The 22,800-nt window shown below is 38.1% G+C and overlaps 1 long non-coding RNA gene across 4 annotated transcripts in view; it reads left to right on the forward strand.

Annotated features, from left to right (window-relative positions):
• Positions 1–22,531, forward strand: part of LOC124100049 (uncharacterized) — a 41,798-nt gene extending 19,267 nt beyond the window's left edge. Inside the window, exons 3-7 of one of the 4 annotated variants that reach the window (XR_006854148.2) lie at positions 18,129–18,202; positions 18,304–18,443; positions 18,526–18,594; positions 19,478–19,574; positions 19,863–22,531. This is a non-coding gene — a long non-coding RNA (uncharacterized LOC124100049). Of the gene's footprint in view, positions 1–18,128; positions 18,203–18,303; positions 18,444–18,471; positions 18,595–19,477; positions 19,575–19,862 lie in introns of all 4 variants that reach the window. The other 3 variants (XR_006854147.2, XR_006854149.2, XR_006854150.2) reach the window with 3 other exon arrangements.
• The last annotated feature ends 269 nt before the right edge of the window (positions 22,532–22,800 follow it).

Genomic DNA, 22,800 nt, shown 5'->3' on the forward strand with positions numbered 1-22,800 from the left:
ATCATGAAACTGCTTTAGCAATAAATTCACAAAGCAATGTCACATAAAGGCCAAAGTTAAAAAGTCATGCTATTCCCATGCCTTCCTTATATCCTGGGAAAGAATGACTTTTCTTCTTTGTATTTAGTTTCTAGCTACAGATAATTAGATTGGCTTAGTCCACATTTTGGGGGTTGGGGAAGCAGACTAGTTATTCACTGAGTGTCCATTGTGTTCTGTTCACTGGGCGAAGTGCATGGCAATGCTCAGGAGGAAGAACAGGCATTATTCAATGCATAAGTGGGTGGCTGACTCTGTTGCAGCCATAGGCTGCAATCAGTTGTCAGTACTGGACGTGGGTGATGCATGGCAGGAGTCATGGCTTAGAAAATCAGCTTGAGCTTTGGTGTCAAGTGGGCCTTTGCATGTTTATTCTTCAATCCACTCCTTGTCCTTCCCTTCTTTCTTTGCAAATTACTTCTAAGTTTTCCTTACCAATCAGATTTTTTCCTAGGAGTAGCACTGGAAGGCAATGGCAGCGGGCAGGAGGGTGGGAGGGAGAGAAAAGCCCAGGTACTTACCTTTTTACCTCTCTTTACTTTAGGGGTGTCTAGTGACTGTGTCTTCTCTGGAAATCCAGCTCCTGACAGCTTCTTCTTCATGGTCCTAACTCCCACAGTCTGAGCCTGCTGGTAGTAGCTTTGACCTTGCCTCTAGCTCTTGAGTTCTAATTACATCATTTCTTTCTTTGGTTCATCAGATCTGGGGATCTCGGGAGTCTCCTGCAGTTGGAAATTCTCCAATTGGTTGCCTCACTTTCCAGTATTTTTTCTTTGGGCTCTTCTAACACTGTTTTGACTAATATCTAATGGTAAACTCCTTCTGTTGAATTACTAGATACAGGAATAGTGCTCCTTGTTGCACTGTGAATGGTAGAGTCTGATGAATGTAAGTGAAAGTTTATGTTTGACCCATCACCAGCAAAGTGTTTGGGCAAATTCTTCCAAATGTCCAACGCTGTTTCTTTGTACATGTGGTAGGGTTAACACTGACCTCTAAATATTGCAATGTGGTTTAAATGAGATTCTTATCATTTATCTGTCACACTTCAAGCATACAATAAATCTTAGCTCTTAAGTCTATGATTAAAAAACTGATGCACTGGTCTCTAAACATTTTAATACAGAGAATCCTAGGGCAACAAGAAAAGCATCATGACTATATGAGTAAAACATCCATTTAGGAGGGTGTGTGGGTTGTTGGAAAGGTCATGGAATACAAATTGGAGTTGTTTGGACATACTGTCTATGAAGAGCAGATCGTCTGGGAGAAAAAGATGAGACGAGGATGTATTCCAGGGAAAGGGTCAACTAGGAGACGCAAGTTAATGTTGGCTGAAAGACCTTAAGGCGTGTCTGTGGAACAAGAAGAGTGGGCAGCACGTGGTTACAAAAGTTGAGGGCACATAAGGATAGCTTCCGTCTGTGGGAACCATCAGCAGATTAATACAAACACGAAGTATCAGGGGAGAATACCCCCTTGTGTAAAAGGAAGCAGGCTGGCTTATCCCTTGCTGCTTTATAGTTTGGTTGATGTACTTCCACATGATGTGGGTACTCTTCCATGACATATCTGGTGACTGGAAATGGGCACCTGCTTTAACAGAAAAAGCCTGTAAACTTACCCAGGTTTATAGAATCATACAGCCAAGGATAATCTTTGGTAATTGTCCTAGTTTTAATTGATATAGATGTTTATAACCTCCTTTCATTTACTAAAAATATTGTGTAGAGAAAGACAGTATATTAATGTGATAGACATGAGATTTATGATCTAATGGATATTTGTATAAGGTTGTGATGGAAAAATACCTTGGTTAACTTTGGTAAATATGTTTACAGTGTGATATAAGCTTGGAAGTTAGAAGGTGCAAAATTGAGGCTTGTTGAATTAAATGTGTATTATCAAAACATTGGCAATGTGAAATAACACATTTTCCAAAAATATGATAACACAACCACACATAAATAACACACCGTATTATGATATAATAAATTTGAAGCTATAAAATGTAATATATATATATATATGTAATGTTGATGTTGTCCTTAAAGTACCTTGTGTACCAAACAAGAGTTTTGGGCATTAAATCATGAATCATAATTTTAATTTTATAAAGAAAGAAGTGTCAGGTATCTATATATTTAATTAATATCTTAGTAAATTGTGGTGTACTACAGTGGGCCTGAAAATACATATCCAAAGCAAACCTGAGTCTGCTTTGAATGATACTCTATTTGGGTGGATTGCAAGCATCCCAGTTTAAGGGTATTATAACATATCTCATTTTCTTTTTTTATTGCTTTATTTGTTCTAATTAGTTATACATAACAGTAGAATGCATTTTGACACGTCATACATAAATGGAGTATAACTTCTTATTCTTCTTGTACATGATGTAGAATCACACCAGTCATGTAATCATATACATACATAGAGTATTAATGTCCAATTTATGCTATTGTCCTTCCTACTCCTATACCCCTTCCCCTCCTTTCACTCCCCTCTACCTAATCCAAAGTATCTCTATTTTTCACTAGCCTCCCATTATTGTGAATTAGCATCCGCACATCAGAGAAAACATTTGGCCTTTGATTCTTTGGGATTGGCTTATTTTGCTTAGCAGTGGGCTCAGGAACTGAACAGACACTTCACAGAATAAACACAATTTATCAATGAATATATGAAAAAAATGTTCAACATTTCTAGTAATTAGAGAAATTCAAATCAAAACTACTCTAAGATTTATATCACTTCAGTCAGAATGGCAATTATCAAGAATACAAGCAACAATAAATGTTGGCGAGGATGTGGGGAAAAAGGTACATTCATTTGTTACTAGTGGGACTGCAAATTGGTGCAGCCATTATGGAAAGCAGTATAGAAATTCCTCAGAAAACTTGGAATGGAACCACCATTTGACCCAGCTATCCCACTCCTTGGTTTATAACTAAAGGACTTAAAAACAGCATAGTACAGTCATGCAGCCACATCAATGTTCATAGCAGCTCAACCCACAATAGCCAAAGTATGGAATCAACCTAGATGCCCTTTAACAGAACAATGGATAAAGGAAATGTGGTATATATACTCAATGGAATATTACTCAGCCTTAAAGAAGAATGCAATTATGACATCTCATTCTCCATACAATAAAAAATATAGGTTGAGTCTGCTTTCCAGAGGACCTGATCTTTCCTAGTTGCGGAGAGCAAGAGGATCATCCCGGACCTCCCCAATGAAACTCACATTATCTTCATCCTTAGGTGAAACCTGCTACAAAGGGGACTTTATATATAGTTGTTTGCATTCAGTGCATGGCAACGGAAACTCCATTTTTTTTTTGTGTGTGTAGACAGTACATACTTCTGAAAGCTATTATTAGGGACACCTGCTCTTTTGCTATTAGGGGATACTAGAAGAAACATTCTTCCAGAATATTGAGAATATTTGGGAACATAGATTTGGGGATAAACACATGAAAACTTCAAGTCAGAGAAAAATCCCAATTCTTCAGTCTTATTTGCACAAAGGTTAATGTTAATGACATTTGGTTAACCACTGCTTCATGAAATCTTCCTTTAAATGAAATTACATTGTTTCATAGGACTCTATCACTAATTTTCTCTACCTCACCTTTTCCAATACTCAAATAAACTTTCTCTAAGAAATGAGGATAATTTAATATAATGCCTAGACAAAGCTGTTTTATGCTGGGAAAATAACACAGAAAGTCCTAAATGAAAACTGAATGGGGCTCCTTTCAAATATCCCAATATGTTGGGATTTTAATTTTCAATAAGATTATCCTGAGAAGTAAATACAATTTCAAATAGCCACTCTGAGTATCCTAAAATGCTCAAAGACATCTTGGCATTGCCCATAGAAAATTGATTTTGTGGTTTATTCAAATAACTGTACATGAGGAGAAAATAGCTCAGTAAATGAGTGGAAACCAATTTCCTAACATTTCTCATTTGCCTAATTGCTTTCCCAAGGAATAAATATAAACAATCCAATAGAAAGTTCATGAAAGACACAAAACATGTCATGGCTACAGTGCTTCCTCCAGTCTTCCATAACCTTACAGTTTCTATTTTGAACCTCTCACATACACTGCTCCATCATTATTGAAACACAGTAGTCACCATTCCCAATCATTTTCTCCTTCTCCTACTCTTTCTTCTATATCTTCCTCCTCCTCTTCCTCCTTTTCCTCCTCCTTCTACTCTCCTCCACTGCTTTCCTTTTTCAACAACACAATATTAAGCATTTTCTGGGCTTAGGGTACTGTGGGTTCAAAGGTACCTTTTAAACAGTGCACTGAAAGAATAAAGTCACTTTTAGAAATTAGAATGGATTGCAGAGAGTCTGAGAGGAGAATGGATAGTGAAGGAATGTTCAAGAAACAATGAATGCATCAGTGTGGTGGTGTGAAAAGAAGCAGTGGAAGTGAAGAGCCAGAGGTAGGTACTGTCCACATTGTGAGATCCCATATGTCCTGGTTTTGGAATGCATTTTGTATGCAATGGAGAGCTATCAACCATGTGCAAATGACTAATTTGAGTTATCAAATCACAACATGTGCAAATGACTAATTTGGGAAGACAAATATATTTATTAAATTATAGGTTCAGGTGGTCTAACAGAGACCAAAAATGAAAGTGACTAAAATAAGATTTAGTTTATTCCTCAGGCTATTAACAGTCAAAGCTTCAGCAGTTCAGACTGGTAGGTTGGTTCCACATAGTTGGGGCTCCAGGATCCTTCTAGTTTGTTGCTTCACTATCACTAGGGCTTGTCCTTGTCCACATGGTTCATGACAGCTTTCCTCTGTTTCTACATATCTGCTACAGGAAAGGTGAAGGGGGAGAGCAGGGGCTCGGCTAAAATACTGGGGTTCTTTTATCATAAAAAGAATTCTGGGGAATGAGTGTGTTATGGTTTAGGTAGAAGGTGTCCCCCAAAACTCACAAGTGAGACAATGTAAGACTGCACAGAGGTGAAGTGATTAGATGCTGAGAGGTAATACCTGACCAGTGGGCTGGTCCACTGATGTGAACTAACTGGGTGGTAATTTCAGGCAAGTAGAATAATTGCAGGAAGGAAGTAGGTCAGTGGGGAGTATGTTTCATCATTTATATTTTGTCCCTGACGAACAGAGCTCTCTCTCTGCTTCCTGGTTGTCATGTCCTGCATTGCTGTCCTCTGCCACGCCCTTCTGCCATGATATTCTGCCTCACCTTGGGCTCAGAGCTGAGTCAGCTAACCATGAACTGAACCTCTGAAATTATGAACCAAAATGAACTTTCCCTCCCCTAAATTGTTCTTGTCAGGTATTTTGGTCACAGCAACAAAAGCTGATTAAGACAAATGTCAACATGATTGACCTGGAGGCAGCAGTGTGCAGTGTGTATGTATAGAATAGGGTATCTGACTTTGTCCCTTTATGTCCCCTAACTATTCTAACACTGCCATACCCATGCAGGATCAGATCTGCATGTTCCTTGGCCCCATTGGTGGAAACTAGACAATATCTCAGAGAGATTCTGGCTACAAGGAACTAGATGATGGTGCCAAGGGAGTTGGGTTTTAGTAACAACTTTCCATCTTGTGTGACTTTGCACAGGCTACCTTTACTTATGATATCTTAGTTTTATTGCTATTTTGAGGTTAGAAGTACTTTCTCTTCTTGTCACAGTGTAAACCATAAGACTTAAAAGACAAAAGTCATTCTTATTGCTTTGCTGTTAGTATAGGATATAGACATTCATATATCTCTCCATATATCTCTGTATATACGTAGAGGTTCTTGTGTGTATACAGATAAAAATAGAAGCATCATATAACCAGAGAGGTCCAACGCATCTTGGTTAAGTTGTTTTTTTTTTTTAATTGGTAAGTTTTGCCTTAAAACATCACACCCAAATGGTTTTAAAGAAATTATTTCTGTTTTTTTTTTAAATGGAGGTTGTCAAGATTTTCTCCATCTCATTATTCTTTATTAACTCTCTATAGTAGACTGACTACACAGCTGTAAGTGAAAGTGTAGTTTAATATAAAACTTGCATTGTTTCTCGTTATCAGGAAGAAATATAAGTGTATCTATTTTGAAAAATGCTTAACAGTTGTATCTTTATTCTCTCTTAAATCATGTTTTTCTGAAATTCTCCTGTCATATAGACAAAACCATGGAGGTTTTTGCCTTGGGAGTGAGTCTTAAAGATGGCATTTGAGTCAATAGTAATAGAATGGTCTTGAAATTAGTTCCCTTGAAAAGGGAAAATGATATATTTCTTAATATGAATGTCAAAACATAAGTCTGGCCAATTTCCTTCAGAGTTTTATTATAAGTCATTGTATAAAGTATTAGAGTCTGTTTTAAAGAAAGTTCTTATTAGGGTACTAAGGTATTTGTTTTTGTTTGTTTTCTCATTGAGAAAGTAAGGTAGGGGGAAGAGAAGCAAGAAGTCAGATGTTATTGTCCTAGTTTTCTTCTTTTGGCCAAAGCTCCAAGAAGTGGGACTGGGAGGCAGAAATACCCACATAGTTTTGGAAAATTCTCAGTGCTCTTCACTTTGCAGACAGGGAATCCAGACTTCAGATCATCAGAGAATTTGTTTCTTTCGGCATGTGTTGGGGCAACATGGTGCCAAATAGCTGAGTATTTTCAACAGCTCCATGTCAAGGTAGATGGGACAGATGTGTTCTGCTGGTAACCTGAAGGCTGAATGTGGCTTTTAGGAGAATAATATACTACTGTACATTTTTGGAAAGAGAAATCTAAGTATTAAATTTTGAAAAGGAATAGGCAGAAGTTGTTAAGTTGGCCCCATGCCAAGGATTAGTTTCTTCTCAACAGATACCATGAAAGAAGTCCAAAGGGCAAGACCAGATCAACTGTCCTGTGGTAGAGAGGAAACAAAACAGAAAAGGAAGACAGGAAATTCATCACACCAGTCACCATCTTTGGAAGGTGGAGCAGTAGGGGGATACTCTAGAGAAGTGAGAACCTATAAACTATAGTTGACTGAGTTGACTGGAAGGAAGTAATGAAGTAGTGAATCGGGAGGAGAGGATTTATTCCCCCCAACCCTTTGCCCTTTTGTAATAGGGATTCCTGGTTCAATCCCAGTACAAAAAACAAAAACAAAAACAGACAAACAAATAGACACTGTTATAGACAATGATAAAAGGAATAGAATATGTCTGGATTGATATGTAAACATTTTAGTCTTACTACAAGTACTCAAAAATATCTACTACTCTCCCAGAATGAATAGTGATATTTATTAATGCTTAAAGTGAATTCCATTTTGGTCAGAAGATACATAATAAGATATTCTATTTTATAAAAATGAAGCCATTGATTCCAGAGCTTTCATTGCTTTTGGATTTTCCCATGACGAGGTGAAATTCCTCCTACCAAGAGAAGGGTGGAGAAATTTAAGCCCTTCAAGAGAAATCCAAGTGGGCTTCATGAGCACTTGTCAAAGAACTTGGAAGCTCCACAGGAGGTCAGTGGGCTTCCTGTGCAAGGAACAGGATGGAGGTAGAAAACACCTATTGCCAACCAAAAGTAGGGCCTGGAGCCAGAGCCAGGGCACCCGCTTCATTTGCTTTTGTGCCTGCTGTTTGGCTTGGCAAACGCAGGCTCCTTTGCAGGAGGGAAAATGTTTCTACACTGGTCTGCAGACCAAGAGGATGTGGAGTCAAAAGAAAGGAGGATTGAGTTGCTCTAACTAAATAGGTTTGGTTCATTTCCCTGGGACCTCCCCAAACACACTGATATTTTTATGAGAATGAAATGAAGGCAGCGATGACAAAGAAGACACTGTAGCCATTGCCTGAATCACCACTTTGTGTGATATTCACTTGTTAAGACTTCTGACAGGAGGAAGAAAAATTCTAAATATGTCATCTAATTTATCCTCCTGGTAGTACAGGACCGCCACTTACTATTAAAGGTCAGGGTACAGACTTTACATTTTCTAAGTTAGGAGAGAAAAATAACTCCAGGTGACTCAAAGGAGACATTTCAGAGAGAAGTGTCACTGCTGGCTGACCTTGTCCTATAAATTTAATGTACACGTGAAGGAGCTCATAGTCTAAAGAGACGATCAGGGAACATCCATTTATAATGTGATAAGTATTTTGGTATTTTATGTATTACACAGTGGTTCCAAACACCATTGTTGTGACAAGTACTGAGGTAGTAGGTGCTAGGGTTATCTAAGAGATTGCTGGGGTGATGAATTTGAATGATTCATTTCTGTGAACGAAGTGTCAAGGGAAGGGCTAAGTGAACCATAAAGGAAGGTGAAGAGTGATGGCTGGGGTTATGGGTTGGGGAATCAGAAAAGTCTTTATAAAGGTGGTGGTATGTGTAAGAATCTCTTATACAATGCCACATGAAATCATCCATGACATAGCAGGTGTTCGATAAGTAGACCATCTTGGGGTTGTTCTTAAAACAACTACAACAACAACAACAAATCAAGTGAATTAAATAACAGGGAGAAGTTTCATCAAGAGTAGTTTCTGGGCTGGGGATATAGCTCAGTAGGTACAGTGCTTGCCTCACATGTACAAAGCCCTGGGTCCAATCCCCAGCAACACACACACACACACACACACATACAAAAAAAGGAGTAGTTTCCCCTTACCTGTGGTTTCACATTACATTGTTTAGTTATCTTGTGGTCCAAAAATATTAAAAGAAAAATTCCAGAAATAATTAATAAGTTTTAAATTGTACTCTGTTCTGATGAATTATTTTGCTCTGTTTGCCTAGGATGTGAATTATCCTTTGATGGGCATATCTACATTGTATACACACCTGCCCATTAGTCATTTACTTATCATCTCTGTTATCAGATTGACTGTTGTGATATTGAGGTGCCCCTTTCTGTTCAAGTACCCCTTATTTTACTGAGCAATGGCCCTGAAGTGCCATTATAATGTAACATATGTGGGGTCTGTATTAGCTATTGGTATTTTGGTTAGGATTTGAAATATCCCCCACCAAAAGCTCGTCTGTTGAATGTCTGGTCCCCAACACAGCCAGGTTCAAAGGCAGGGCTTTTATGCAATGTTTGGATCATGAGGGTTGTAGCCTCATGGGTGGATTAATGACAGCTGAATGGACTACTGGCAGGTTGGTTCTAGTTGGAGGAAGTAGGTCCCTGAGGGGGTGTCCTGGAAGGGTTTATGGTTTCCCTGCCTCCCCACTCCCACTTTCCAGCTGCCCTGAGATAATCAGTTATCCTCCATCATGCCCTTCACCATGTTTCTGCCTTGGGGCTGGCCAAACTTGGACTGCATCCTCTGAAATGAGTCTTTCCTCCTTTAAGTTTTTCTTGTCAAGTATTTTGGTCACAGCAATGAGAAGCTTACTAACACATGTAGTTTCAGGAATTCACTGAAGTTCTTGAAATTATTCACTGAAGATAAGGTAGGACTACTGTATGTTCCTTAAGACAGTCTAAAATGAGGAAATCAAACCAAATTTTAGTGGCTTATTTAATCACTGATGGGATGAAATCAGCTGTACCATGTTATAATGTGCTTTTTGACTTGGGGATGATCATTCTCAAAGCCAGGTCCTGTGGGAACAAAGGAAAGGAAAGTAGAGTTCATCAGAGATGTTTTCTAACTAGTTCATCTTTTTGTACCCTTTATTTCTTGGGTCTTTCTTCTCTTTTTTCGACCGTTAGGATATATATCTGGTGCTCACCCATTCTCTATCCTTCCTGAGTATGGTAGAAAATGATTGTCAGTTAACTTTAAAAGTTGTGGTTCACCTCTTTTTGTCTTTTAAAAAAATTCTGGAAGAAAGATGATGCTTAACCAAAACAAATGATAAAATTTCTGATATGAAGACACTTGGATGGTATATATATATATATATATATATATATATATATATATAGTTTTTAAAAGTATCCTTCCAAACCATTCAAGGATATGCCATTGTACCAATTACTTTTCTTGTCTGGGCAACTAACTTTGATTATAGCCTTCCCAGAAATGTTCCCCTGAAGAAGTGCTAGGAGATTTAGTTGAAGATAGAATTTATATGCCTACAGACCCCTAGCTTAGTCATGGTATTAGGTATAATTTAAAAACTCTTTTTTCCAGAGGGTTGGGGTTGTGTGGCTCAGTGGCAGAGTGCTCGCCCGGCACACATGAGGCAGTGGGTTCAATCCTCAGCACCACATAAAAATAAATAAACAAAATAAAGATATTGTGTCCACGTATAACTAAACAACAACAACAACTCTTTTCCAGAGCTGGTGGTAGGCTACTTGGAAGGCTGTTGTAGATAGCCCTGGATTTCAGGGCCAGCCGGGGCAACATATGGAGTAGACTCTCTTACAAGAAACAAACAAACAAATAAGCAAACAAACACTCCTGAAGGGATTCTATTACTTGAGACAGACTGATGTACACCTTTTACAATTTCATTCCCAGTGTGGTCTTGAGATGTGAGGGAAAAGCAAGTGATAGGAAAAAAGCATATGTATGTTTACATATACCTATATCCATATTTGGATATGTATGTAAGTATGGATATGTATATACATGTGTGTTGTATCATATAATGTGCTAAATGATGTTGATTGTGTTATTCAGAACCACAGAGAATGTCTGAAAAATGTGAATTCATTTCATCCTTATCTTCTCTGTGTCTGGTACTGTTGTTTCCCACCCTCGGGGCATATGAACTTCTCAGCTTCTGAATTATTTGTTTATTTTTAGCCAGTTAATCAGTTGGGCTCTATGAACCTAGAGTAATCTGATATTGGGATGATTTCCTGGCAGGACTTAGTGTAGATTCTTTTGTGAGAGGGCACATAATTAATTTTTATTTACAAGATTTTGTTAGTTTTTAATTTTCCTACCATGTACTTGTGTACTTGTTCTTGCTTAGTTGTAGCCCTGAACATTTTTTGTTATTTCTGTTAATTATCTTGTATTATATACACTATTACACTATGTCAGAAAATTCTTACCCATTTAATTCTCCACTGATTATTCAGGAAAATTATTACTAAGCTGATCAATATTGAGTTCAGCTAGCCAGTACTCTTTTCCCATTTCCACATATTAATTTGTTTTCTTTTTAAAAATTTCACCAATGCCCTAGACAGCTCCTACTATAGCTAATAAAAAATTCTTGCCTTAAATTTAATATCGCTTATTACTTTCACTTCAATTGCTATGGTTTCTTAAAAATGTCAAGTGGAAGAAACAATGTAAAAAATTTTAATATCTGCAACTCATAAAATCATAAAATCTAATTTTCACTTTGACACAAAATTCAAAAACATCTCTAACTGTCCAAATGCAACTTCTTGGAAACATTTCTAAATTGATTCCAAATATTCTTTTGTAGCTATGGGTTCCATTTCCTTCCACATATTTTTCAGTTTCACTCACCCCCCCACAAGTTTCAGAGAAGTGAGAGTTCAAATGAGTACTGTATCATCATAGAACCTCATACTCATTGGTTGGATGAGACTGTCAAAATTGTTTTATTTATCTAGGCTTTGCATTTTTAAGTCTCCTCTATATGCATACTTTCCAAGAGATAATCTGGCTTATACTTGATTTCCTCCTAAGAGAGGAGAACTGGTCAATTCAAAACAATACATTCTATTTCAGAAGTTTTCTCCTCCCAGGGCCTTTTCCTCTTGATTTTTAGTTCTGGGGTTATCTTGGAGTTATAATGCCTTGACATTATCTGGAACAAGTCTGTGTAATCAGTTTACAGACAAACTCTTCACTGCTTTAACTCAGCCATTGTGGCCCCCAATGTCATCTTAGCTTTCCTCGCAGATTCATCATTTCTCATTTCTTTGGTCATCGCTTACACTATATAGCCAACAACTGCTCTCAGAGGATGCTCAGTTTGCAAACTTCCTAGAATGTTGTGCCCCAAATTGAACACATATCTCCAGGTAAAGCCAAATAGAGCTATCATCCTCCTTCAATCTATTTTGATACTCTGTCACCAACATATCCCAAGACTGCATACTAAGAGTTTTGGACATTGTATTTCATGGTTAGCTTCTATCAGGTTTATTGTTGACTTAAAACATGTCATGGTTTTACCTCTTTATGCCCTGTGTCCTTTACTACCCAGAACTCAAAATGTTTTTGAACTTCAGTTCTGGACTTTAAATTATCTCCTTAAAAATCTCCTCTTACTTTTCAGCCTGGTTTGGCAAGATGTTTTTAGTCTTTATTGTGTCTTAAATCATTCATGATCATTTCCAGCTTTCCATCATTTATAATCATTTTGGTATAACTCTTGTATTTTTATGTGAATCATTGATAAAATTATTTGGTGTGAAAGAAGTAAGGCAACTTCTATCTAAGCTACCACCAATTCACAAATAAGTACCTATTGCATATCAAATCTTTTTTTTTTTTTTTTGAAAATTAAAAATGCAACTATTTGGTTGTTTCACTCTATTTCTCCATATTATCAACTAAGCTATTGAGAGAGACTTTGTATAATGCAGAAATCACATGTTTTGAATCTGCTACTTTTTTTGGCCTGCCAAAAAAAGTAGGAAAAATAGGTTTGTATGATGTAACTTATTAGTGAACTCCTGCTAACTCCTAGTAGAAACATTAACTGTCTGTGTTCTCACACGTCCCTCTCCTGGAGTCTTCCTAGCATTACTGTCCTTTGGTGTATGCTATTTCCATCTCCTCTGCTTTGGAACAAGATAGATATTTGGGGATCTGTAATGCTCCGGTTCCTTTTATGTTTCCCATTTTCTCACTTTCATATTTCTCTCAGCCACAGGAGATGTACTTCTCCCTGACGGAATAATGGAGCTTGTTTAGAGAACATTCAAATTTTAATAAATTTAATAAATTCAATCCTCTCTTGTTAGAATGAATACTCTAACAATATTTATTCTGGGGTAAAATGTTTGGCAGAGAAGAAGGAATAAAATAAGAGGTGTGGGCTTTTCACCATTTTTCTATCATCCATCATTTGTGGGCTTCAAAAGTCACCCTAAGGCTCTTTCACATTCACTGCTAGGAGAATGAGAAGACCAACTGGGAGGAAATATTTTTGAAATCACATATATAATAAAAAATATATCCAGAAGATAAAAAATAAGGGAAAGGTAATAATAAACAACCTAACTTCAAAAATAGGCAAAATATCTGAACAGACACTGCCAAAGAAATACAAATAAGCCTATGAAATGAGGCTTTATCATGAGTCATTAAGAAAAGGCAAATGAGAGCTACATAAGATAATCAGTGCACACTCATTAGAAGTACTTAAAGAAAGAACGGACTGTTCCAAATGTTGGTAAGGATGTAGAGACACCTGAATTCTCATATATTGCTAGTGACAGTGTCAAATGGTTTGGGCACACTGGAAAGAAATTAGCAATTTCTTATAAAGTAAACACATACTCTGCACACCAAACTAGCAATCTTACTTTATAAGCATTTACCCTACAAAAATGAAAATGTACATTCACATAAAAAGCCTGAACAGGGATGTTCATAGTAGCTTTATTTGTAATTTCAACAACTGAAAACAGCCCTAAATGTCTCTCACACGTGGAATGGCCATATAGAATACAACACAGCTATAACAAAGAACAAACTAAGGATAGATGCAACAGCATGAATGACTCTCAGAGGAACTATGCTAGTGAGAGAAAGCAGGTTTAAGAGGGAGAATACTATATAATTTAGTGTATGTGATATTTGTTCAAAGAAAACCTGTAGGTACAGAGAATAGGTAGGTGGTTGCCAGGGCCTGAGCAGAGAGGGATGGATTGGCTAAAGAGGTTATGAGGGAATCATTTTTTTCCCTGATGATGAAACTGTTCTATACCTTGATTGTAGTAATAGCTATGCATGATCACTATCATGACTATTTGGCTATTGTCAAATCATAACTATATACTAACAAGAGTGAATTAAATTGAATATACATTAAATCTTTTTTTTTTTGTACTGGGGATTGAATTCAGGGGAACTCAACCACTGAGCCACATCCCTAGCCCTATTTTGTATTTTATTTAGATACAGGGTCTTACTGAGTTGCTTAGAACCTTACTTTTGCTGAGGCTGGCTTTGAACTTGCAATCCTCTTACCTGGGCCTTTGCAATTTCTGGGATTATAGGTATACACCACTGCCCCTGGCTATTAAATCTTAATTTTAAAAGGATGTAGCTTATTTATATTTTTGTTGTTTTCCAAATGTATTTTGTTTTTTTGAAAAACAAAGCCATTTTAACTTTTCTAAGTCTGAGTCTCAGCCAAAAAGATTTCTGATAATAACTGGATGAAATTTCCAGACAGCTTAGTTTGTTCAGGCTGCTGTAACAAAATTCTCATAGCCTACATGACTTAGAAACAACAGACATCTATTTCTCACAGTGCTGAAGGGTGGGATATCCAAGCAAAAGTCTGGTTTCTGGTGAGGGCCTTCTTAAAAGAGGGCCACCTTCTCTGTATTTTCACATCTTAGGAAGAGTGAGGGATTGATATCTTTGAGGTCTATATTATAAGAGGACTCATTGCATTCATGCAGCCTCTGTCCTCATGACCTAATCACCACCAAGGGTCCTACCTCCTCATACTGGCCCCATGGGAGTTAGGATTTCAGTGTATGAGTTTTCTGGGAGACATACACATCCAGTCCTTTTCACAGACTTGTCTTTCTGATCTCTTTCTCCTAGCTTCTCTCTCAAGGACTTTTCTCTCTTCATAGAGTAGAGCTGATTGTAACTTTTAGGATTACAGTCACCTATTTAGTATGTCTCAAAGTCTTTATTGGTTTTTCCATACATCAATATAGCACAAATCCAATGGCTAGAACCTTTGTGTGATCTCTTTTTTTTAATCACATATCCTTGAACCCTAGCCTCAGTTTAAAGTGTGGAGAGGACTTAGTAATGATGAAATGCACACAAATTAAATATGTCTGGTATGACCACATTTTCCTGGTACTTTATAGAATCGTGAGGTTTTAAAAACCACCAGTCCAGATCAGATTTTCCTTGTTTGTTGATGAATATGGAATGTGGGGTGGAATCACAGGATCACAGAATGTTCAAGCTGGAAGACTTTTAGAGTTCATCTAGTCCAATTCTTTATTTTACAGAATCAAAAGCTTCATTGCGTGTTGGCCATTATCTGGTAACTTCAGGCACTCTCTGATCTTACATTCCTTGGGCTCCATCCAGACCCAGGTCTAAGATATGCTGTGCTCCTAGAGAAATGCATTCCACTTGGATAAAGCAAAACAAAACAAAAGTCCAGCCACCTATTCTACTCACAGACAGGAGTATAAATATGCAGTTCCAAGGGTGCATCAGCAATCAGCTATGCTGTGGTTCAGTAAAATGAGACTTATTTAAACAGCCCTTGGGTTTTCCTCTAAGGTCATGCAGTATTTGGGTTCCCTCAAGGTTTCTGGCAGTCTAGTAGTAAGGACTTTTGATGATCTATTTTATTTTATTTATTTATGGACATTTAACTGTAGTTCAGGCTGAAGTCTTATTCTTTTTAAACACACCTCCCTTCAAGGCCGCTTTACCTCATTTGTCCTTAGAACATTGCTGTGAGGGAAGTTCAGGGCTTTCTCAAAAAGGAAAACGTGAGTTTAGGTTTTCTGCTGCCACTGGCTTCTCAAGAATAAAATCACAAGAATAAAGTTTGTGGCAAAACTGAAGAACTGCAGGACTGGCATTCTCACTCCTGAGGGTGGGTGGGGATACTTGAGATTCAGTCTCAGCTGGAGGAAAACAAGGTTACCCGGCTTAGCTGTTCATTTCCCTTCCTTTCAATGAGGCTAACGGTAGAAGTTTCTAGGCCCTCGGTTTATTTGTCCTTTTGATTAATTTCATTGCAATGGAATCTCTTAAGCATGAAATGTTCACTTTTTACCTACACATATCTCTTAAAAGAGTCAAATATGGAATTTGGTCCAGTTTGTCTCCCTCCCCGCACCCTCCCCCTGCCCCCGAATTTGGGGACCAGTGAAGTCACTGTCTTTGTGGCACAGATCTCTCTTTGAATTGGCCAAAGCTCAGGGGCTTGGGACTTCTCTGGTTCTTGAGAAAATATTGTGTTTTGTGTCACTTTCTCTAAAATCTTTGTCTCCAGGGTATAGGGAAGAGCTAAATTATTAAAGTGATTGAGGTTCACAGTTCTCTTCCCTCCTTCCCTGCCTTCCCACCCCCTCCTTGCCTTCTTTTAAAAGTGTGAATGTACTCCTTGTTTGGACTAGGAAAGTTCTCATTAGAACACGGATGCTGGGAGAAATACAAATCCTTAGATGTGGCCTCCTGTTCCTAGTTCTTCCAAAGGAACTGTTTAATCTGATAAGTAAATGTGAGGAGAGGGACTCCTGTAGATTTTAACATCATCTAGAGACAGCAAATCTACAATTGCTCTCTAACCAACAGAGGGTCTCCAAGGACAAATCCAGGGAACCTCCTTTGCCTAGCCTGGCTCTGAGCCTGTTTGTATCTTGTTCCAGACCAGTGAAACTTAGACCTGATTTTGGGCTCCTGTGGCTTTTTGGGCTCACTCAGGCCTCTAATGTCTGTATTCCACATCCCATTATCCTGGGCCTCACTCGGCATCAGCAGTTCTGGTTAACATTGCTTGGGAATAAGCTTCCCAAGTCACAAAACGGGATGAACTTCCATTAAGGGAACAGGCTTTTGCAATATTGGGCCAATTCCCAAAACCACTTGGAAGATATGTTGACTCATCCTTAGGAAAAACAAAAGTAGAACAAGAATTTGTTTATTAAACATTGAAATTATTAGAACGTTAAAGAGTAGCTACTCATTAATATGTTCACCTCCCTCTCAACCTCTTCAAAAAGAGTGATATTTATATCCCAGCAGGATTTGCTTGGATGTAAGGAACTCTATCTAATGAAAATCCCATACTGCAGGCTGAGCTGGAGGATCATTGTGAGTGGCTCAGACCCAGCCCTTCAAGGCAGGGGACGGACACCATGGTGCTTGGTTTGCGGTAGAATATCTGGAAAAAGCATTGGTTACATTTTTGTAACCCTTGGCTAATGAGTCCCAGTCGGCAGGGCCTGAATTGAACACCACACAGGCAGCAGACCATCAGCTTGCTTCTTGTGAGTGTAAAGATGTCATGGAATCAGGTCTTGTCTTTTCATGTAACCTGGCAGCTAATTTCCCCCTTAATTAGTTACAACACTGCTTACGCAAAACAAAGGATTTGGTTATTTTCTTAAGAAAAATTGTACTGGAATCCTAAGTACGCAATTATTTTCTAAGTATGTAATATTTTCTTTAGAAAACAAGCTTGAAGGTCAGGGATTTTTGGGTGGACTTTTACCTGTGTTCTCAGCATTCCTTGATGGAAAGTGTGATGACGCAAGATGTTCTCTGTGTCCGGTCCTGCCCTTATTTTCAAATAATTAACAGTTATTTGATATTCTGAAGTTTGCAGAGTTTGGATATGTAGAACCTGAAGTGGAAGTCTTTACTAGGATTAGAGAATAAAGAAGAATTATAAAGAGAACTTATGGAAATGCCTGTTTGAAAGGGTTTTGGGGAGTCCAGCATTTCTCATATTGTGTAGAATAGAATACTAGTTCTAGGAAAATAGGATTCCAAAATCCAATAAGTTTGGGAAACACAGAATGTGATTTCTCCTCCTAGATATCCACGTTCATATTAGCATTTCATTATGGTTTGCACATAAAGTGTTTCTCCAAAGCTCCTGTGTTAATACAGGAATGCTCAAAGGTGAGTTGATTATGAGAGCTGTGATTTAATTAATCCATCTTAATTTGAAAGGACTACCATGAAGGTGGTAACTTTAGGTCAGTAGGGCATGGCTGGAGGAGGCAGGCCCTGGAGGGGTTCATCTTCCTTGTGTTTTCTGGCTGCTTTGATGTAAGCAGCACTCTTCTGCCACACCTTTCCACCATGTTGTTCTGCCTCACCTCAGGCTCAGAGGAATGGAGTCAGCAGAGCGTGGACTGAACTCTGAAGTTGTGAGCCCCAAATAAGCTTGTCCTCCTCTACATTGTTCTTCTCAGGTATTTGTTCAGAGAAATGAAAAGCTAACACGTATATTGGAGGTTCTGGGAAGTCTAAAAATGGAAAGAAAAAGGTTTGTTTTAATTTAGCACTTTCCCTTTTTTATTTATGCAATATTATACCTCTTCTTTTAAAAAATGTTATCCTTTTTTACTTACACTTTTTTTTTTAAAGCTACAGCTGATTGGTGGCAAATCCTGTGTCTCCTAATTCTTGAGCTCCGGGTCAATACATAACTTGCTAAGGTTTGTGAAGTGCTCCCTCTGTGACTCATAAGTGGGGACTTGCAGAGCTGTGGCCAGGCCATGGTTTTGGTGAGTTAAATCATTCTCTTGAATCTAGAGATCTTTCCCCAGACCTAGAAGGAAGCAACAACAGCCTGTGTTTGGCTCACAGAAGGACCTGTTGAAGACTTCAGTGTGTTTGAGCTCCTGCATCTGAGGGAGGCTTGTTCTGCTGCCACAGGTGAGTAGCTATCAGGTTTCATTCAAGGCCAACTCAGGGCAACTCAGGGAAGAGGTAAAACATGCCTTCAGAACACTGCATCCCTTTTTCATTTTATTTTTAAATCCATGATATAATTATATCTTCTTCTTCAGACCCCTAGTACTTTTAAAATACATTTTCTGCTCTGAGAGTGTTTACAATAAAGTGTAAATGACTGAGGACTATAATTAAGGTGTTTTGTATTGCATAGGGATTTACATTTTACCCCAAACTCTATCCTAAAAACCATCAAACTCCAAGAGTACATCTTGAGGTAAATGAAGTGAGAGGAGGAGCATTTATAGAAGTGTATATAGAATCTGAAACCATATCAGACTGATATATATCTATTTCATGTTTGAATAAGAATAGTCTGGGGTCCCCAAATACACATGTCTAGTTCAACCCAATGTAGTACACATGTCTTGACACCTTAATATTTCTTATCAGGCATCTCTTTTTACAGGATGGGTCAGCTTGGTGAATCTCTAGGGAGCCATATGATTTGCTTCTTCACAAAGCATCTCTGCTTTCACTGCTCAAGGAAATGGGAGGGCTTGCTCAGTGCCACTCAGTCCTGCACTCACTAATTCCTTCATAGGGATCAGCTGTCATGTACCAGATCCAGGAAAACAGAGATACCTAAGTAATGACTTTTACTCTCAAACAATTTCCCTACAAGAGGGTACATTCATAGACTCATGTAAATAAATAGTGATGGCTTGATAATTTCTTCGATGAATATAAATGCCAGCAATATGGGAGTAGATTTTTCCATCAAGGTGTCTTTGAATTGCTTTTACAAAGTCAGTTCTATCTGATAAGTACCTCTCTAGAACTCAAATTTTGTGTTGTTCTTCAGATCCTACATTGAGGCAAAAGTCACAGTGGCCTGCATGGTATGGTCTACCCCTTTGCCACCCACCTGCTCCATCCTTGCTCCTGCCAGCATATGTGGAGTAAGCTTTTAAGGCTATGTTTGTGATTAGGTTGGTTTGAAGTCTTTTGTTGTTGGATAGAGGTGACACATTAACTTAGGAAAGACTAGATTTAAAAGATATTACAAATTCCTTGGATAACCAGAAACTTCCGTGTAACATGCACTATGAAAGAGAAGTTTATTTGGCTTTTATTTTTTTTAATGAGAAAAAGAGCATTTATTAGTTTGCATTTATTTGGCTTTTAAACAAAAAGATAACACTTGACGAGAACATTAGACCCTGACATCTCAATTATCTTCTTTTAAGCTAATTATGCTACTAAGTTTCCAACATATTGGTCAAGCACATCATTGGGAATGAAGATCGAAGGATCATCTTGACTTGCTCCATGGGGCCTTGTGAAGTATCTCAGGTCTGTAAAACTCTTGAAGGGAGAAGCTGGTGACCCCAGGAGTTGTGCAATGTGGAGACAGCACCCTGTTCACAAATGGCTTGGTTCACTCTGTCCCCCTTTCCTTATATCTGCCATCAGTTGAACTCATAGGACAGAAGGTTAAACAGTGGATTTCCAGAGCTATAAGGGACCTGGATTCCTCTTAGAGTCAGGGGTAGAACAGTTTATTGCTCAGCTCATGAAGCAGACATATTTGAGTTTGAACCATGGCTCTGTGCTTCATTGGAGATCCATAAAATGAATAAAATAATAATATTTCATGAAATCATGTAGCCTAAATACTTGGAATCTGATGCAGTTAAATATACAAATAAATGTTAATTCCTATTATAATCTTACCTCCTATCCCTCCTTTTAAAAATTTACTTTGGGACTCAGTGATATGAAATGACTCATCTGAAGTCTTATAGCTGATTAATAATAGTCAAACTTAATTTAGTGTTGCCTTAACAGCATCCTAGGATTTGCCCAGTAGAATTTTGTTTTTAGCCACCTTTGAATGTCCATAAGCGTGGCTCTCAGCACATAAGACTCTATATTGTCCTTCTTCTGCAACTGATTTTCACACTTAAACCATGACATACTTTCCCCCCATGTATTTCAATAGTTTTGGTATTGATCTTTGAGCTGTTAGCCTTAACATTCTGCTTTTCAAAGTCTGTTGTCTGGAGAGCTAAACCCACAGTGGACTGTGTCCCTAACTCAGCCCAGATCTCCTTTGATCCTTTTTTACCATTTATGTCTGTGAGATTATTCTCTTCTGTTTGTTTGATTTTCTTCTAACAGTATTCTCTTGAAATCCTTCTGGAGTCCAAGATGTGCAGATAGGCAGCAGGATGTAGGATTTTATGTTCTTTAAAACATAAAATCCAAGCCCTTAGCCCAAGAGGGTTTGGGCAGGAATACAAAACCCCCGTCTCCATGCCCGTGATCAGGACAAACTCCGAAACGTAGTTTATATAACAGACCTCCCTCTGGGGATCTAGGCTGAAGCTAGCAGTTTGTCTGAAATTCCACCTTTTCTTGGATGCTTCTCCTTCTGTGTCCTGCCTCTGTGCTTGGCAGTGAGTCCTTATCTCAGAGTCTGGTTCTGGAACCTCCAGCCAAGCAGAGCATTATTTATGAACAAGCTACCCTCTGTTTTACATATATACTTCCTCATACCAGAAATTATTCAGGGGGTGGAATTTCTTGCTATTTCAGTGAAATCACATATGCAAAGTCTCTTTGTACATGGTGCATGCTATAGAAATGTGAATATGATTCTTCACATTTTATTTCCTTTGCTGTTATTTTGAATAAATCCAGTCTATAGTGTGCATATCAGAATTTCCATGTCTCACTTTTCAACTGCATTGGAGTGTATTTTCCCATTTATGACACTTTAGTTCCTCTGAAGACCCCTCGCACTGATTGTCTCAGGTCAGAAATTATAGTTATTAAAGGATGCAGAGCCAGGATGCTTCGTGCATCCAAGGCTAGGTTATATTTTCTCCATAATATCTGATATGCCCTTATTATCTAATTAATAACATATTTTAGTATATAAAAGTATTTAAAGGTACATACTTCACTATAATTGTCAATTATTTTTCTCAGGCTTTCCCCCTCATATTTTTTTTTGGGGGGGGGGGATTTAGCCTTTCATTTGCAAACAAATGTCCAAGGAATAAACAAGCTTACTGCAACCAAGAATGTTGGTTGATACAAATCAACTGATACAAATCTTCAGTTCTTCGTCCTGATGTTCACTTTCATGATTTCAATAGCAAATACTTGTCTACTAAAAAGTCCAGAAAAAGTTAAGATGCTTATTTTTTTCCTATGGTTCTCTGTGGTTTCTGCTAAAACCATACCTTCTGTGGCTGCATTTGTAATGGCTTCATCAGGACTTGTCTGCCAAGGGGAAGGCTGAAGTTTCCCACCTGCAATTGGTGCTGGGCCAGCATCTGTCCTCTAATCCCACAACCCACCATGGTTTTTTGAATACCAAAGGTGCTTTTAAAAGCCCATGCAGAAGTGGATGCTGAAACTCCCACATAGTCATTTTGCTTCAATGTGATGTACATTCTATAGTCTGCAACCGGTGACAGATCTCATGGGAGGGCTTTTAACCCTCAGTCTGCCATAGCCAAGACCTCTAGCTTGAAGAGATTGTGAGAAGTGAATTTGAGGTTAACCACTTCATCTCCCAGATGTTCCAATTCAGACTTACCTCTGATTTAGTTAGTTAAGAATGTTATGCAAGCCATCAACAAAGCTGGGAAACTATGACCAGATGCCATTGCTGTGAGGTCCTGGGTATGGTCCCAGCAGTGCCCTGCTATGTAGACTTGGAGCTGAGATCACTGGGCATATGACAACAGTATTCAGCACAGGAGAGATCCCTGGCCCCGTGCAAAGGGTTTTTTGTTTGTTTTTGATTCCTTGATGATTGTTTACAAATTGTAAATTCTGTATTTTAACTTGAACAATTGTTATACTTGTTTGCAAATAAATCAAAATGAGAAGTTCCGAGTAATCAGTTTGGTTCTAATAAAAAAAAAATCTCTAGCCATTAGAAAAATACAAATTAAAACTACACTGACATTTCATCTTACTCCAGTCAGAATGGCAATTATCAAGAGTATAAGTAACAATAAATGTTGGTGAGGATGTGGGGAAAAGGATACAATCACACATTGCTGGTGGGACTGCAAATTGGTGCAACCACTCTGGAAAACAGTATAGTTTCCTCAAAAAACTAGGAATGGAACTACCATTTGGCCTAACTATCCCATTCCTCAATTT

This window comes from Marmota monax, unplaced genomic scaffold (genome assembly GCF_021218885.2).
Source record: "Marmota monax isolate L192 unplaced genomic scaffold, Marmota_monax_Labrador192_F-V1.1 WCK01_AAM20220418_F8-fsc00053, whole genome shotgun sequence".
NCBI lineage: Eukaryota > Metazoa > Chordata > Mammalia > Rodentia > Sciuridae > Marmota > Marmota monax.